The sequence below is a fragment of the Triticum aestivum genome, chromosome 6A (genome assembly GCF_018294505.1).
Source record: "Triticum aestivum cultivar Chinese Spring chromosome 6A, IWGSC CS RefSeq v2.1, whole genome shotgun sequence".
NCBI classification, from domain to species: Eukaryota; Viridiplantae; Streptophyta; class Magnoliopsida; order Poales; family Poaceae; genus Triticum; species Triticum aestivum.
Window position 1 is genome coordinate 334648281 of NC_057809.1, and position 16663 is coordinate 334664943.

The following is a 16663-nucleotide window of genomic DNA, read 5'->3' on the forward strand; positions in this document are numbered from 1 at the left end:
ATCAGAACGTGCGGAACCGCAAGATGCGGGAGGAAATGGCGATGTGCAAGATCAGGGACGTCAGTGAGTTATATGCACTGGCCGACAAGTGTGCGCGTGCTGAGGAAGGGAGGAGACTCCCCGGAGAAAATATAGGAGCGGGAGGATCTGACAGTGAAGATGCTGCCCCGACAAGGAAAAACCGGAGGCGGAACAACAGAAGGAGGAAAGGAAAAGAAGTGCTAGTTGTTGAGCAGTCCGGCAACGGTGGCGGCGCCAAGGAAGCCAAAGCTGGTGACTCCGGTAAGGAGGTTGCCTCGGAGGCAGCAGTCGCCGACAAGCAGGACGGCCCCAACAAGCAGTATTGCAAGATTCACCGCACCAAGGGCCATGATCTTCAGAACTGTAAGAGAGTCGAGCAGCTTGTTGAGCAACAGAAAGCTGAATACGAGCGGCGCGACAAGGAGAAGGCCCAGGAAGGAGCTGGTGGATCCGGCAAGAAACGCCCCGGCCGAGGAGGACGCCATGGCAAGGCCAAGCAGCGGCAAGGAGACAGACCTCCCCGTGGCTGCGACAAGGATGAAGATGATAACGAAGACGAAGATATGGATGATGAGGAGACTGATGAGCAGGAGTTCCAGAAAGCCACAGAGGTCCTGTGCGTTGACGGTGGTGCTTCTCTGCATGCCTCGCACCGCCAGCTCAAGCAGTGGGTGCGGGAAGTTAATGCAGCAGAACCACCCGTCGAGTCACGCAAGCCTCTGAAATGGTCCGGCACGCCTATCATCTTTGATATTGAGGACTACCCGGATCGCATAACTGCGGTCGGGTGCTTACCGATGTTGGTTTCACCAACAATCCGCAACCTCAAGGTCACTAAGATGCTAGTTGACGGCGGGGCCGGCTTGAACCTGATCTCCTCCGCGGTGCTCCAGAAACTCCAAATCCCTGACAGCGAGCTCGAAGAGACCGGCACATTTCAAGGAATCAACCCGGGAAGGAGCAAGCCAAAGGGAAAGATCACGTTGCCGGTAACATTTGGCAGCGAGCTGAACTTCAGGACCGAGAGGGTCACGTTTGACGTTGCCGACTTTCCATTGCCTTACAATGGAATCCTTGGCCGACCGGCACTCGCCAAGTTCATGGCAGCCTCTCACTATGCGTACAACGTACTGAAAATTCCAGGCCCAATAAGTGTCATCTCTATCCCTGGCAACAAGAAGGATGCTCTTATCTGTGCCGACAAGATCTACCGGGAAGCAGCAGCCGCAGCAGAACGCAGGACACTTGCCGCTGAAGCTCCCGGGGGGAAGAAGAAGACCAAGTCCGGCAAGAGCTCTGATGCCTACTCCGGCAAGCGCACCTCTTCGGAGTGCTGCGGTACCGTCGAGGACGCACCATCGAGCTCCACCGGTAAGTGTAAGAAGGCAATGGCAGCTCCACCTGAGACTAAGAAGGTGTCCGCCAAGGAGGATGGCACTGGTGGTACCTTCACCATCAGCGCCACTCTTGACCCCAAATAGGAAAGCGCGCTCGTTGCTTTCCTGCGGGCGAATGTCGACGTGTTTGCGTGGCAACCGTCTGATATCCCCGATGTTCCCAGGAAAGTGATTGAGCACCACCTTGCCGTCTGTCCTCATGCGCGGCCCGTCAAGCAGAGAGTCAGGAAGCAGGCAGTAGAGCGCCAAGAATTCATCGCAGAAGAAATCAAAAAGTTGGAAGTAGCAGGCCTTGTCAGAGGAGTACTCCATCCCACGTGGTGGGCCAATCCTGTTGTTGTGCGCAAAGCTAACGGGAAATGGAGACTTTGTATTGACTTCACTGATGTTAATAAAGCTTGTCCCAAAAACCCATTTCCCTTGCCGTGTATTGACCAGATTGTTGACTCCACAACCGGTTGTGATTTGCTTTCATTTCTTGATGCATACTCAGGATACCATCAGATCTTCATGGCAGAAGAAGATGAAGAGAAAACCGCATTTATCACCCCGTGTGGCACGTACCGCTTCGTACGAATGCCTTTCGGTTTGAAGAATGCTGGTTCAACATTCGCAAGGGTAGTCCACCATGCTTTTGAGCCACAAATACACAGAAATGTGGAAGCTTACATGGATGACATAGTGGTCAAGAGCAAGAACAAGGCGACCCTGATTCAAGATTTAGACGAAACATTTGCAAACCTGCGCAAGATCAACCTCAAGCTTAACCCCGAGAAGTGCGTGTTTGGAGTCCCTTCCGGCAAGCTTCTCGGGTTCTTCGTGTCTCAGCGGGGAATTGAAGCCAATCCCGACAAGATCAAAGCCATTGAGCAGATCGATGCACCAAAGCACGTCAAGGATGTACGAAGGCTTGCCGGTTGCGTGGCTGCTCTCAGCAGGTTTATCTCTAGATCTGCTGAGCGCGCCCTGCCATTTTTAAAAATTTTGAAAAAGGCAGGTCCAATGAAATGGACTCCGGAAGCGGAGGCTGCGCTGCAGGACTTGAAGAGATACCTGTCCTCCACTCCGACGCTTGTCGCACCTAAGCCGCAAGAGAAGTTGTTGCTGTATATAGCGGCAACCAATCAAGTGGTTAGTGCTGCGTTAGTGGTGGAGAGGGAGGCGGATGATGATCCAGCAACCACGGCAGATCCATCCAGTGACAAGCAGGGGGCTTCGTCGACAAGCTCTGGTCCCGACAAACATGGGTTTGCGCAGGAACATGATAAGATGCCAAGGAGAATGGTGCAGCGCCCAGTTTACTTTGTCAGTTCTCTTCTGCAGGGAGCTAGATCAAGGTACTCTGGTGTGCAGAAATTGCTTTTCGGCCTCCTCATGGCCTCGAGAAAGCTGTGCCATTACTTCCAAGCACATGAGATCACAGTCGTCACTCGCTTTCCGCTGAAGAGGATACTGCAAAATCCAGAAGCAACGGGCAGGATTGTCGAGTGGGCGCTGGAACTGTCAAGCTTTGGCCTCAAGTTTGAGAGCACTTCAACTACCAAAGCAGAGCATTGGCAGAGTTCATAGCAGAGTGGACGCCAACCCCAGATGAAGAAATTTCAGAAACGAGCATCCCCGTTAAAGAGGCAAACAAAGAGTGGCTGATGTACTTTGATGGTGCCTTCTCGCTGCAAGGCGCCGGTGCAGGCGTGCTGCTTGTCGCACCCACCGGAGAGCACCTCAAGTACGTAGTCCAGATGCACTTTCCCAAAGAGCAAGCAACCAACAATACTACAGAGTATGAAGGATTGCTTGCCTATCTCAGAATCGCAGCAGACCTTGGGATCAAGAAGCTCATTGTCAGGGGTGACTCACAGCTTGTCGTCCGACAAGTGAACAAGAACTACCAGAGTCCGTTGATGGAAGCGTATGTTGATGAAGTGAGGAAGCTAGAAGAGCACTTTGACGGCCTACAAATGGAGCATATCCCAAGAGCTCAGAATGATATTGCTGATGGCCTGTCAAAGTGCGCCGCACTAAAGTTACCTGTGGAACCAGGGATCTTTGTGCTTAAGTTGACTCAACCATCCGTAACGCCCTCAACTGGACAAAGCAAGAAGAGGAAGTTGGTTTCCGGCGACTACTTTCCGGCAGAGCTCCCCGAAGCCGCCACCAAGAAAGTCCCCAAGATCAACACCAAGGATGCTGAGGGGCAGTCTGCTCCGGCAAGCCTTATGGTTTGTTCCGTTGAAGCAGACGCTCCCGACAAGTTTTGCTCCGGCAAGCTTGTCGGGGAACATCAAGCTCCGGCAGGGCCGCAAGCCCTTGCCGTAGAAGCGGATGTTCCCGCAGCAGCAAATGTGCCTTTAGTCCTTGTTGTTGAGCCACAAGCTCCAGCACGGGCACAGCAGATTGTCCACTTCCTTCAGACAGGAGAACTTCCCGAAGAACAAGAAGAAGCGGAAAGAGTAGCCCGACAGTCAAGTATGTACCAGTTCGTCGATAGCTTACTGTACAGAAGAAGACTCAACGGCGTGAAATTGAAGTGTATTCGCCAGGAAGATGGACAAAAGCTGTTGGCGGAGATACATGGAGGCATATGTGGCCACCACATTGGCGCAAGAGCACTTGCCGGCAAAGCTTTCCGGCAAGGTTTCTTTTGGCCGACAGCCCTCCAGGATGCAACTGCACAAGTAACCAAGTGTGAAGCGTGCCAGTTCCACTCCAAACAGATACACCAGCCAGCTCAAGCTCTCCAGACAATCCCTTTATCCTGGCCATTCTCGGTCTGGGGGCTCGATATCCTTGGCCCTTTCCCCCGAGTTGTCGGGGGCTTTGAGTACTTGTACGTCGCAATTGACAAGTTCACAAAGTGGCCAGAAGTGCAGCCAGTGAGGAAGGTGACAGCACAGTCAGCAGTCAAGTTCTTCAGGTCAATTGTTTGCCGTTTCGGGGTCCCTAATAGGATCATCACCGACAACGGCACGCAATTCACGAGCCGCACCTTCATGCAGTACGTCCAAGACCTTGGCGCCAAGGTCTGCTTCGCTTCTGTTGCTCACCCAAGAAGCAATGGTCAAGCAGAGAGGGCAAATGCTGAAGTGCTGCGCGGGCTCAAGACCAGAACTTTCGACAGGCTGCACAGGTGCGGAAGGAACTGGATCGAGGAGCTGCCGGTGGTTCTTTGGTCGATCAGAACAACGCCAAATCGAGCCACTGGCCAGACACCTTTCGCTCTAGTCTATGGAGCAGAGGCAGTTCTCCCCACGGAACTCGTATACGGATCACCTCGAGTGCTCGCTTATGATGAGCTTGAGCAAGAACAGCTGCGGCAAGACGACGCGCTGCTCCTTGAGGAAGATCGTCTTCAGGCTGTTGTACGAGCTGCTCGATACCAGCAAGCTTTGCGCCGCTATCATAGCCGCAAAGTTAAAGCCAGAAGCTTCGAGGAAGGCGACCTTGTTCTTCGGCGCGTTCAGTCCGCCAAGAATTCCAACAAGTTGACGCCGAAGTGGGAAGGCCCTTATCGGGTGAGACGAGTCACAAGGCCTGGCGTTGTCCGCCTTGAGACCGAAGATGGCATTCCGGTGAGCAACTCCTGGAACATAGAACATCTTCGTAAGTTTTTCCCATAAGGCGCGGTTGCCGGAACCCATTCCGGCAACCACCTTTTGTACAAGTCTTGCCGCTGTTGCATGTAATCCTTTGTACAAAGTCGGGCGCAGATCCCGTGCATAAGTAAAACCCCATGTGCTCCGCACATCTTGTCCACTTCATGCGTTAGTTCCTTTCTTGCATGCGATTATCTGACACTTTGTGCAGCACCTACATCCGGTAAGCAGTAACGAGCCGAAGAGCTCCATATTATTATTTTCTCTTCTTTCTTTTTCTTTTAAAGGAAAAGAAGGTTCTCTCGCACACAAGTTTGTCGGGGGGAAGGAGAAGATTGTGGTATGGGCCAGGCGTCGTTCAAGCGAAGACTTGCCTTACCGGGAAGCAAATGACAGAAAAGCTAAGTTGCCAAAGTTTGAGCAATCACTTTTTAAATTTTTGAGTTATCTTCCTCGAACGACCCTGCTTTGTATGGAAAACCTGTGCGCGGAGGAACCAACTCGTGGCTAGTTGCGCCCTTACTTTGTTTCGAGTCCGCTCAACAGCTTAAGCATGCTGCATCTAGTCGCGACAAGGTTTCTTGTCGGAAGCAGCGCCGCCAGCAGGCTGCTGAAGTTCCACACTCAGCGCTCGCGGCTCGGGCGGCTATGCCGACAAGTTCCCTAGAAGCGTAGGGTAAAAACATACAAAGGAAGGAATCTAGTAGAGGAAATAACATTGCAATTGATAGACAAAAATAAAGTTATATTACAAAGATAACTTGTCGCAGCTCTAACAGACTGTTTTCATAACATGATCAGCAGCGACAAGGGAAAAGAAGTAATGGGCGGCCTAATCTACGCGTCCGCCCTCGACTCTCTTGATCTCGCTCACCTTGTCCACAATGGGTGCGACAAGGGCCTTGAGTGCATCCAGATCGGCATCAGGCGGCAAGGACCTGAGGACGTTGGTGAAGCTGAGCCCTGGATTGCGGAAGGCTACCTTCATCAGCACCTTCTGGAGAACCCCGGCGCAGATTTTGCGCGACTCGTCGGCCATCTGCTTCGGGATCCTCTCCCGGAGCCGCTGGAGTGCCGTCGCCATGCCCTTGAAGAACAGGCTGAGCTTGGCGCTGGGTTGAAGACTCTCGTCGGAAGGATACCCAAAGTCCTCCATCCCCAGCTGCGTCTGCTCCTCGTTAATGACTGCGGCAGTGTTCACCAGACCCTCGGTCCAGTGCTCCACTGTGTCTCTGAACGAGTTCTGGGTAACTGCAATGCTCTCCAGCAGCGCCGCGTCGGCCTTGACCTTCTCCGACAAGGTCTTCTCCCGCTCCTTGGCGGCCTCCAGCGTCTGCGTCAGCGTGGCCAGTTTCAGCTCCAGGTCTGCTTTGGAATCCTTGGCGGCGCTGAGCTCCTTGCCCCTCTCAGCGAGAAGGCCTTGCAGCTCACCGTGGGCGGCAGCATCCTTCTCACGCTCATGCTTGAGCGCGGCAAGCTCCTCGCCACTCTTCCCAATATCGGCCTCCAGCTGCGCCACCTTCTCCTCTACCTCTTTATTGGCGGCCTCTGCAGTTGCCGCGGCGTCCTTTGCCTCCTTGAGTGCCCCGCCAAGTGCTTGCTCACGCTCGGCGAGATCTTCCTCGTAGCTGTCGAGGTTGGCCTTCCGCTGCACTAGTTCACCTTCCCGCGCGGACTGCTTCTCGGCAGCCAGCCTTTGTTCCTCCTCAGCCTCGGCCTTCTCGAGAAGAAAGGTCGTGCGCTCCTCGTCGAGTCACTCCCGCTCCTGCGCCAGGGACCGGAGAGCTTCTTGATTTTGGCCCCGGAGCTCCTCCGCGCGCTTTTCCATGTCAACTCCCGCCTTCGCGACAAGCGCTTCCCGGGAAGCCAGCTTGGCTTGCCGGGTGCGGTAGAGTGACAGCAGCTTCCGCAGCAGCTGCTCCTCCCCAGGCTCGCCGCTGCTGCTGCCGGGCGCGTCAACCAATGATAGTCCAGCAGAGGCGAGCACCTCCCCGTCAAAAGTCTCCCCCTTGACCGGCGCCCTGGAGCTCGACGCCCAGGGTAGCTTGATGAAGATATTGTCACCGGCCTTCAAGTAGGCGCCGGGCTGGGGCTCCTCGGAACCCGGCTCCGCAGAAGCGGCAGAGGGTTCGGCGGTCGGTGCAGCGCCCGGCGCTCCTGCGGCCTCAGGGTCGTCAGTGCGATCGCCCGACCCCTCGCCGGCTTCCGCAGCAGCAGCCCCGGCGGCCTCCTCGCCGGCGGTCTCATCAGCACCGGGACCTTCCTCGCCGGCACCCTCTGTCTCCATTGGCTCAGCCGTAGATGGGTCTGAAGAACGAAGAAGGGAGGAAAATCAATCAAAAATCCAAGAAAGGAAAAACGGAAGAAGCAGAACCCAAGGGAAAGTTTCTGGGCAAGTGTATTACCTGCGCCAAGATCTTCAGTTGCGGCCTCGGTCGCCGCAGGATCAGCAGTGCCGTCCCTTGCTGGAGAGCGCTCCCTTGCCGGGGACTCCTCCCTTGGCGGCGCAGTCGAAGCAAGTGGCACTTCGGGACCGGCCTCCGGGCGCTCCTGATGAGGCTGCTCTGCTCCTGCACAAGTCAACAAGCAAGATATCAACAAAGGAAAAAGCACTCAAGCGCGCCCGGCAGCAGAAGGCTAAACTATGAACTTACGATGGGGGCTGCGCTGGGGGCTGCTCTGAGGAGTGATTGCCGGGTCCGTCAAGGTGGTCTCGGGCCCACCTCCTGCTGACACGATGGGGTCATCCTCGATGACGATCACCGCGGCCTTGGCCCTCTTCGCCGCTCTCTGGGCCAGTGTTCTGAAAAGAAAGGAGTCCAGATTGGAGCAAGTCAGATACAAGATATAAACAGCAAGATTGAGGATTATAAGAGCACCAAAGAAACTCACTCTTCTTCCTCCTCGTCGGAGCTGAGCGTGGAAAGATCGAAGTCCGGCCCTCCTCCGGTGCGGCGAGGTGGAGGAGTAGGATCCCTTGCCCGCTTGGCGGGGGCAGTGGCAGTGGCCCGGGAAGATCCCGCTCCAATTGCCGCTGTTGCGTGAGGCGCTCCCGCGGCAACATTGCTTGCTGCGGTAGAGCGCGTCGCGCGACTCGGTGGCTGTGGAGCCGGCTGCCGCCCCGCTGCGTCCCCGGCCCTGCGAAGGCGCCTCCTTGGCGGGGCCGGGGGCTCCGCCTGCGGCAAGTTTTCTGAAGGCTCAGGCTCCTCCTCGCCGGCCTCGCTCGGCTCGGCTTCAGAACCGGCAGGCTCCTCCTCGCCCATGAACTCCGCGCATTCGGCAAGGTTTGCCACCTCTGCAGCCTCCGCCTCCTCCACAGTAAACCCAAACACACCCGCAGCAGCTGCAGCCGCAGCCTCTTCCGCCCTAGTAGCGATGAGCTGCAGCTCCTCGTCGGTGGTGTCACGGGTGAGGCTCTTCTGCTTGTCAGCGCAGACCAGCACTTCCTCCAAGGTGTCGAAGAACGCTCGCACAACGTCATTCGCAGGCTCTTGCCAAGTTGGGACGATGCCGTGTGAATCGCACAACGGCATCATGGCGCGGATCCGGTCAAGCGAAGAGTTATTGCACAAAGGAACTATGCCCCTCGGCAGTGTGAATGGGTGCTGGGGGTCGCGTTTGAATAATTCCAAGAGCATTGCGTCCAACTCCAAGACGGTGAAGTTGTAGTTGAGGCCCGGCCGCAGCCTCATGATGTCCGCCGAATTCTTGAATTCCCAGGCGGGCCTCCCCCTCTCCTGCAGGGGGCCAATGCGGCGGCGGAGGAAATCTGCCCCGACAGCACCTACGGTGAGCCCGGCAAGCCTGAGGCGAAGAATCCTAGTGATGGCGATCTTCAGCCTCTCGTCTTCCGGGGCCATGTTGCTCCAGTCATTGCCGCGCACTATTGTAGTTTGGCGCACGGCGGTGAAGGGCTGCGGATTCTCCTCAACGATCCAGCACCACTCCGCTCTCCACTCCTCCCACTTGCTGCGGAGCTCACCCTCCAAGTACGCCTCTTTCTTGCCGACTCTCGAGACCCAGGCAATCCCTCCGGCAAGCGGCTCTCCTCTCTCTACCCGAGGTATGAAGAAGTGGCGAAAAAGGGCAACACTAGGGTGGACTCCGACAAAGTTTTCGCATAAGTGTGCGAAAACTACCATGGTCAGGACAGCATTGGGGGTGAAGTCAAGGAGGCGGAAGCCATATGTGTTCATAATATCACAGAAGAACTCCGAGAAGGGCGGGCAGAGCCTGCAATAGAAGAATAGCGGGAAGAACGGGTACCCGTTTGAAGCCAACTCCGAGGCAGCGGCTGGGAGTACCCTCGTGCGCGGATGCGCACGCGTCTCCGTCGCCCAAAAGAGGTAGAAGTACTCCCTCAGCTCCTGCACGCCGAGCTGGGGGGTGAAGATCGCCCGCTCCTTCCGCAGCATCGCGAGCCGCTGCGCCTCAGCCGACTTCACACCCTTTCCCTTGTCGGCTTTCGGGGCCATGGCGGAGGTGGTGGGGAAGGTCGATGGCGTGGTGATGCTGGTGGCAATGGGGGGGCGGAGCGCTGCTCTCTCGGCTTCGAGAAGAAGGGGGGAGCGGCGGAGTTTGTGAAGAAGGAGTAGCAGCAACCAGCGAGGGGGAATGAACTGCCTCTGTTTACTCTGCTTATAAAGAGGGACGGGGCGGACGTTTCGGCCTTCCGCTTAAACAACCACCCACGATCCCTCCCACGATGCCGCATTCAACGCGTGCCGTTATGGGAGAGCGCGGTGGATACGGAACAAGATTTGGCGTGGCCCAGCCCGCGTGTGCCCGTGCCCTGTCTTGGGCCTGGCCCAACAGCGCTCGGCACCGTGTCTGGCCCAGGCCCGGGGGCTCCTGTCGGTGTACTAGAATAGGGGTACCCTAGTACCCCGAACTTGTGCACGGGCAGTTGCAGCACCCCGCGGCAAAGGCTTGCCGGGCGAACGCCAAGATCCCCCAAGGTTCCCTTGGAGCCATCCAAGAACAAAGTATTTAAGCTAAGGAGACAAGACCCCGGCAAGAGGAGCTTGCCGGGAAGGCCAACCAAGGTGCTCCAAGGAACTTGCCGCGACGCGCCACGCGCTCCGGCAAGCCAACAAGGCCCCGGCAAGAGGAGCTTGCCGGGAAGACTAAACAAGGTACCCCGAGGCCCGGTAAGCGACGAGCTTCTGGACCTGGCAAGATAACAACAGCGGCAAGGCGCTTGCCGCGGCAGGCGGCCACTCTACGCCCACGCTCCAACGCATCCACCAATGTGTCGCTCTGGGGGCCTTTCCGGGCGCGCGTGGCGGGAGGCTATGCAGCCAGTGGTGCGCAGTGGCATGCGAAGCTGACAAGATCGCCATCGTGGCGAACGGTGGCGCCCCTAACGGTCCTTTCCTGCACTGTTCGGGCGACTCAGACGGGCATTTAATGCCCTTGTCCCCTGCCGTCAGGGTTAGATAGGGTGCACTGTACAAGCAACTGTATCAACTACCTCGCTTTTTACGTTTTTACCCTCATCTGCGTTGCCACCTGTCGGTGACCCCTTTAGCGTATAAAAGGAGGCCCATGCGCAACGTAGAGGAGGGTTGGAGGTTCGGACAGTTTGCTTCGATTCATTCGTAGCCCAGAAAACATCACACTCTCTCGCTCGAGAGCAAGAACACCTGATAATACAACCAGACAAGCAACAGTAGGAGTGTTATCTCTCCGGAGAGCTCTGAAGCTGGGTAAACTACTCGTGTGCCTCGCCTCGATCTGCTCTTCGTGCGACCTCCGCCCCCCGCCGAACCGAAAGGGGCCCGGTCCGCCGGCCCCATAGGTGTTCGTGGATCAGTTTCCCCGACAAAGAAGGCCAAGGGAACCCGAAAGAGTTCCCTACGCTAGGTGTTATTGGACTCATCATCCGATAACTCCGCGACGCACTCCTCCCCCGAAGACGAGGAGGAAGATGAAGATTCTCCCCCTTCAGCCGGGGGAGACAAGAAAAGGAAGGCCACCCCGACTGGGGGGGCGAAGGGTCCAAGAAGGGGAGAACCCTCCTTCCGGACTACTCCACCACCGCCGCTGAAGGCGAAGATGAGTGGCTGCTCAGGGCCAAGCCCCTGGCGAAGTCGTAAGTATTCGAATACCAGAGTAACTCATAGCATACCTTCGTCGCACTGCTTCCCCTAACGCCGAATATGATTATGCAGACCGCCCCAAGCCCGTATCGACATATCTTCGTCGGGCGGCTCCTTGGACTCGTCGGATATGGATAGTGATCCACTTCCGACTGCCAGCTCCCCGTGCCCTACGAACAATGCCGAGGTATTGTCTCAAGAGGCACCGCGTCGAGGGGAGACAATCCCGGAGGCGCCTCAAGGTGACCTTCCGGACTCCAGGAGCAGAGGGAGTAAGGCTCCTGAGGGCTCCGAGTTCGGCCCTCAGCCGAACACCACGCAGGAATCCCCAGTGGTTCCGGACTCGGGCAGGCAGCCTCCTTCCAAAAGGGGCAAGACGCCTGTGCCGGTGACCTCTGCCCATCCAGGGGCACCGGACAATCTGCTAGGAGCGCCTTGGAGCGCTTCCATCGACGAAGAGCACCGCACTATTATGAGTGCGATGATCCAGAAGGTTCAGTCCGCCAAGAGCGGACTGACTGAAGCCTGTGCTAGCCTTCTAACAGGCTTTGAGGTAAGTATTTGAAATATAGGAAAAATATTACCGCATAGACAGTAGCCCCTGATGCTCTATTCGGTGTTCACAAAGAAAAGCCGAACAGAGGATCAAACAATATCGCAGAAGTATAATATATGTCTATATGCGTATGCAGGCTTTGCTGCTGGCCTCTGCCGCACTGACTACGGAGGTCGCCGCACTGAAGCAGGACCTCAAAGGATCCAAGGAAGAGCTCGGCCTTGCCAAGAGGCAGCTCGAGGAGAACAAACGTAAGTAGTACCTAGTCTATGGATATATATATATATAAAGAATGCGATTGCGAAATGACAGGATCATCGTAAATTTGCCAGGGGCCACGACCGAGGTGGCGACCCTGAAGAAAGCGCTATCCGAGGCCGAAAACAAAGCGGCCCAGGAGCGCACCGAGCGGGAAAAACAAGAGGCACAGGTGGGCGACGTGCAGCAAGAGCTCCACGCTCTCGTGACGAAGCACGAGGCGTTGGAGCTTGACTTGAAGACACGAGAGTCCGAGCTTGCCGCGGCCCTTGAGAGTGCAAAGAGTGCCAAGGCCGAAGCCCAAAAGGCCCTCCAGGAGATTGATGCAATGAAGAAGATAGCGGCGGGTAAGGCATTCTATATGCAAAGCAAGCATGTGAAAGTAAATTACTTGTTACTTACCCAAATCCGGAGCTCTCCAGGAGCATTCACAAATTTGCCCCGAAGTGTGTAGGATGCCGCACAGTTTTACCAGGCCGAGGAGGGAAGCTCAACGGAGAATCTGTTCTGGTCTCAGTATACTGGGACCGAACACCCGATGCCTCTGAGCGACCAGCTGAAGCAACTGGTCGAGATGCACAAGGCGGCCGAACAGGCCATGAAGGGCTTTATAGTTCAGATGTGGCCTGGTGACGCCCTTCCCAACAGCTACTTCGTCCTGCTGAGGCGGCTTGTGGATGCCTGCCCATGGCTGGAAGTCATCAAACGGTCCGTCTGCATCGAAGGTGCACGCCGGGCTTTCGCCCGTGCGAAGGTGCACTGGGCCAAGATGGACGCCGTGAAGCTGGTGAAGGAAGGGCCGCCGCAGGGTAAGGAGCATCGCCACCCCGAGATGTACTATGAGGGTGTCATGAAGGGTGCCCGTCTCATAGCGGACGAGTGTACGAAAGATGTAATATTTGAGTAAACTTGCTTGTGTAATCATGTATTATGAAAACTTATTCATATGCGGTATGCAACACTTATTTGAATTTAAAATATTACCTTCTATTCGGTTGTTTATCAAATCTGAGAGATGGCTAGTCGTCGGCTTCTGCCCCCACGCCACGAGTGCTGGGGTGTTCGGGATAAACCTAAGCACTCTTGTTCCCATTTTTGGGTCCTTCGAGGGAGGTGCTCAGCACAACGAACAAGGCAATCGGACTATAATGCGTTATCACTCTCACTTAGGCATAGAATTCTATAATTTTAAATCTTGGCGAAGCCCCTAGTATTCAGAAGGCCGAATTCGGGGCGCAATCCACGCCTTCAGCCGGACAGGGCCGACTCCTCGCTCTAAGCGGCATAAGTCTTTAGGGACTCGAAACCTCTCGAACAGCGACCAGTCTCTCGCCTTATCATGACAGTCGGTTTTATCTTTCTCTACTGAGGTGCTTAGCCCAGCAGAACCGAGGCACAATCGGAGTAGTTCTCCCAGTGCTACCTTAGCTGATATAGCGGAACGTAAGGTACCAAAACATGGGAGCCGGGCAAACCCAACTATTGACCCAAGACATGATTCGGAGTTGATGCATATAATGCTATAAGTTCGGGGTGCCGCACTGTAGAAAGTGTTCGGACTTCTCACGCCGCATTATGGGGTATGCTTAAGCCCCTAGCGTATTGGCCGTACCAAAGTGTACGGATGCTAGATGTCGTGAATGAACATATATATGTAAAAAGGAAGAATGCAATAATAGTATTAATGATATGCATTGTTTATTCAAAAAGGTGCGTTAAAGTGGAATGATACAAGTAGTGCGATAAGCAAAAAGTAGGACTGTTTGACATGTCCCTTCCAAGGGCAAGCTGAGGAATAGTATTAAAGCAAATATTTCACTCGTTATCGTAATCCACCTGGGAGTTCCGTGGTGTGACGTAGCTTTTTGCCTCCTTGGTTGTTGCATCATGTGTTCGGCAATCATGCTGCCGGACAAGGTTTCCAGAGATTAAAGTCCTGAAAGAGAAAAATAACAAAGCGGGAAGCCCCTAATGCGGTTTAAGCCGCAACTTGGAGCGTGCCACAGTCGTGCCCCCTCCCCGCCTGTGCCCATGGTATTTTTAATGCGTCATTATGTATGCGTGGCACGGATTTTGCCGTTTGGCTGGGACCGGGGTGGGGGCCGCATTGCTATGCGAGCTCGGAACGTGCCAGGCGGTCCTGTTGCCGATTACTCCGGGCGCGCTTGAAGGTGTCCGGGTCCTTAATCGCCAAACTAGTGGATTGCCTTGAGAGGCTGCTTTGCGCTTCTGCTGCGAGGCCCGCAGTGTGCTCCTCCATGCGGAGAGAGCGCTTTGTGTTTCCATTGACTGTGATGACCCCTCGAGGTCCTGGCATCTTGAGCTTGAGATATGCATAATGCGGTACCGCATTGAATCTCGCAAATGCGGTTCGCCCGAGCAGTGCATGGTAGCCACTGCGGAACGGGACTATGTCAAAGATTAACTCTTCACTTCGGAAGTTATCCGAAGATCCGAAGACCACTTCCAGTGTTACTGAGCCTGTGCAATGGGCCTCTACACCAGGTATGACGCCTTTAAAGGTCGTTTTAGTGGGTTTGATCCTTGAGGGGTCTATACCCATTTTGTGCACTGTGTCCTGATAAAGCAGGTTCAGGCTGCTTCCGCCATCCATAAGGACTCGAGTGAGGTGAAATCCATCAATGATTGGGTCTAAGGCCAACGCAGTGAATCTGCCATGACGGATACTAGTTGGGTGGTCCCTGCGGTCGAAGGTGATCGGGCAGGAAGACCATGGGTTGAACTTTGGGGCGACTGGCTCCAATGCATATACGTCCCTGAGCGCATGATTCCGCTCCCTCTTGGGGATGTAGGTTGCGTATATCATGTTCACCGTCCGCACTTGTGGGGGGAACCTCTTCTGTCCTCCGGTGTTTGGCTGCCGGGGCTCCTCCTCGTCATCGCTATGTGACCCCTTATCTTTGTTTTCGGCATTTATCTTGTCGGCCTGCTTGAACACCCAACAATCCATGTTGGTGTGGTTGGCTAGCTTGTCGGGGGTGTCGTGTATTTGGCACGAGCGATCGAGTATACGGTCCAAACTGGATGGGCCCAGAGTGCTTCTTTTGAATGGCTTTTTCCGCTGACCGGGTTTAGAGCCTTTGAATCCGGCATTAACTGTTGTATCATCGGTATTGTCACTATTAATGCGGCGCTTATGTTTGTTGCGACGTGACCTGCCATTGCCATCCTTGGTATCCGAAGTACCATGGTTCTTTGATATGTTATTGCTGCGAGCCAGTCAGCTGTCTTCTCCCGCACAAAAGCGGGTCATGAGTGTCGTGAGGGCTGCCATAGATTTCGGCTTTTCCTGGCCAAGGTGCCGGGCGAGCCATTCGTCGCGGATGTTGTGCTTGAAAGCTGCTAGGGCCTCTGCATCCGGACAGTCGATGATTTGATTTTTTTTTATTAGGAACTGTGTCCAGAATTGCCTGGCCGATTCCTCTGGCTGCTGAATTATGTGGCTCAAGTCATCGGCGTCTGGTGGTCGCACGTAAGTGCCCTGAAAGTTGTCGAGGAATGAGGCTTCCAGATCTTCCCAACAGCCAATGGACTCTGCTGGCAAGCTGTTGAGCCAATGTCGAGCTGGTCCTTTGAGTTTGAGTGGGAGGCATTTGATGGCGTGTAGGTCATCACTGCGGGCCATGTGGATGTGCAGGAGGAAATCCTCGATCCATACCGCAGGATCTGTTGTGCCGTCGTATGATTCAATATTTACGGGTTTGAAACCCTCTGGGATTTGATTATCCATTACTTCGTCTGTGAAGCATAGGGGGTGTGCGGCGCCTCTGTACTGGGCTATATCGCGACGCAGCTCAAATGAGTCTTGCCCGCTGTGTTCGGCCCGGTCGGACTTACTTTTACTGTATCTGGAGTGACGATTATCGTCTCGCATAGTGGCGCGCCCTCGTGATCCGTAGATCGATCTTACGTGTTTTGCTTTGTCCTCCAATACATCTCGCAGGTCTGGCGTATTTCCCCATGCCTTTTTATTTGAATGGCGTCGGGGTGTGGGATGGGTTTTTGGCTGGAATGCGTCTCTGTCGCGGCCGCGAGGTGGCCGATCAGCCGCGTCATACACCGGGGTTGTGGGTTTCGGTGCTTCCTCCTCCAGTCAGGGTAGCAACCTGCACTTTGGGTAACTCTTGGAGGGGCGTTCGAGTTTATATTCCTCGGCCGCCAGGACTTCAGTCCATCTATCAGCTAGCAAATCTTGATCAGCTTGAAGCTGTTGCTGCTTTTTCTTAAGGCTATTTGCCGTGGCTATAAGCCGGCGCTTGAAGCACTCTTGTTCGACGGGATCCACAGGCACGACGAATTCGTCATCGTCGAGGCTTGCCTCGTCTACGGAGGGAGGCATGTAATTATCATCCTCCGCCTCTCCATTTGCTGCTCTCTCTGGAGGGCTGGCTTCTCCATCCTCCTTCCCTAAATCTTGCTAGAGGGGATTGTTGCCCTTTTCGGCACTGTCCGGAGTGCTATTATCTCCTGTGCCGGTATCACCGCTTTTGCCTTGGCGGGACTTAGAGCGGTGCCGCTGTCGCCGGTGCTTGGGTTGCTTCTTGGAGGGGTCATCCTCCGTTGTCTCATCGCCATTGCCTTCTTTGGGTGTGTCCACCATGTATATGTCGTATGATGAGGTGGCTGTCCAGTGCCATGTGGGCAGTGGTTCCTATTCGTCTCCTGCATCATCGTCCATACCGTCGATGTCTTCGGAGTCGAAGTCGAGCATGTCGG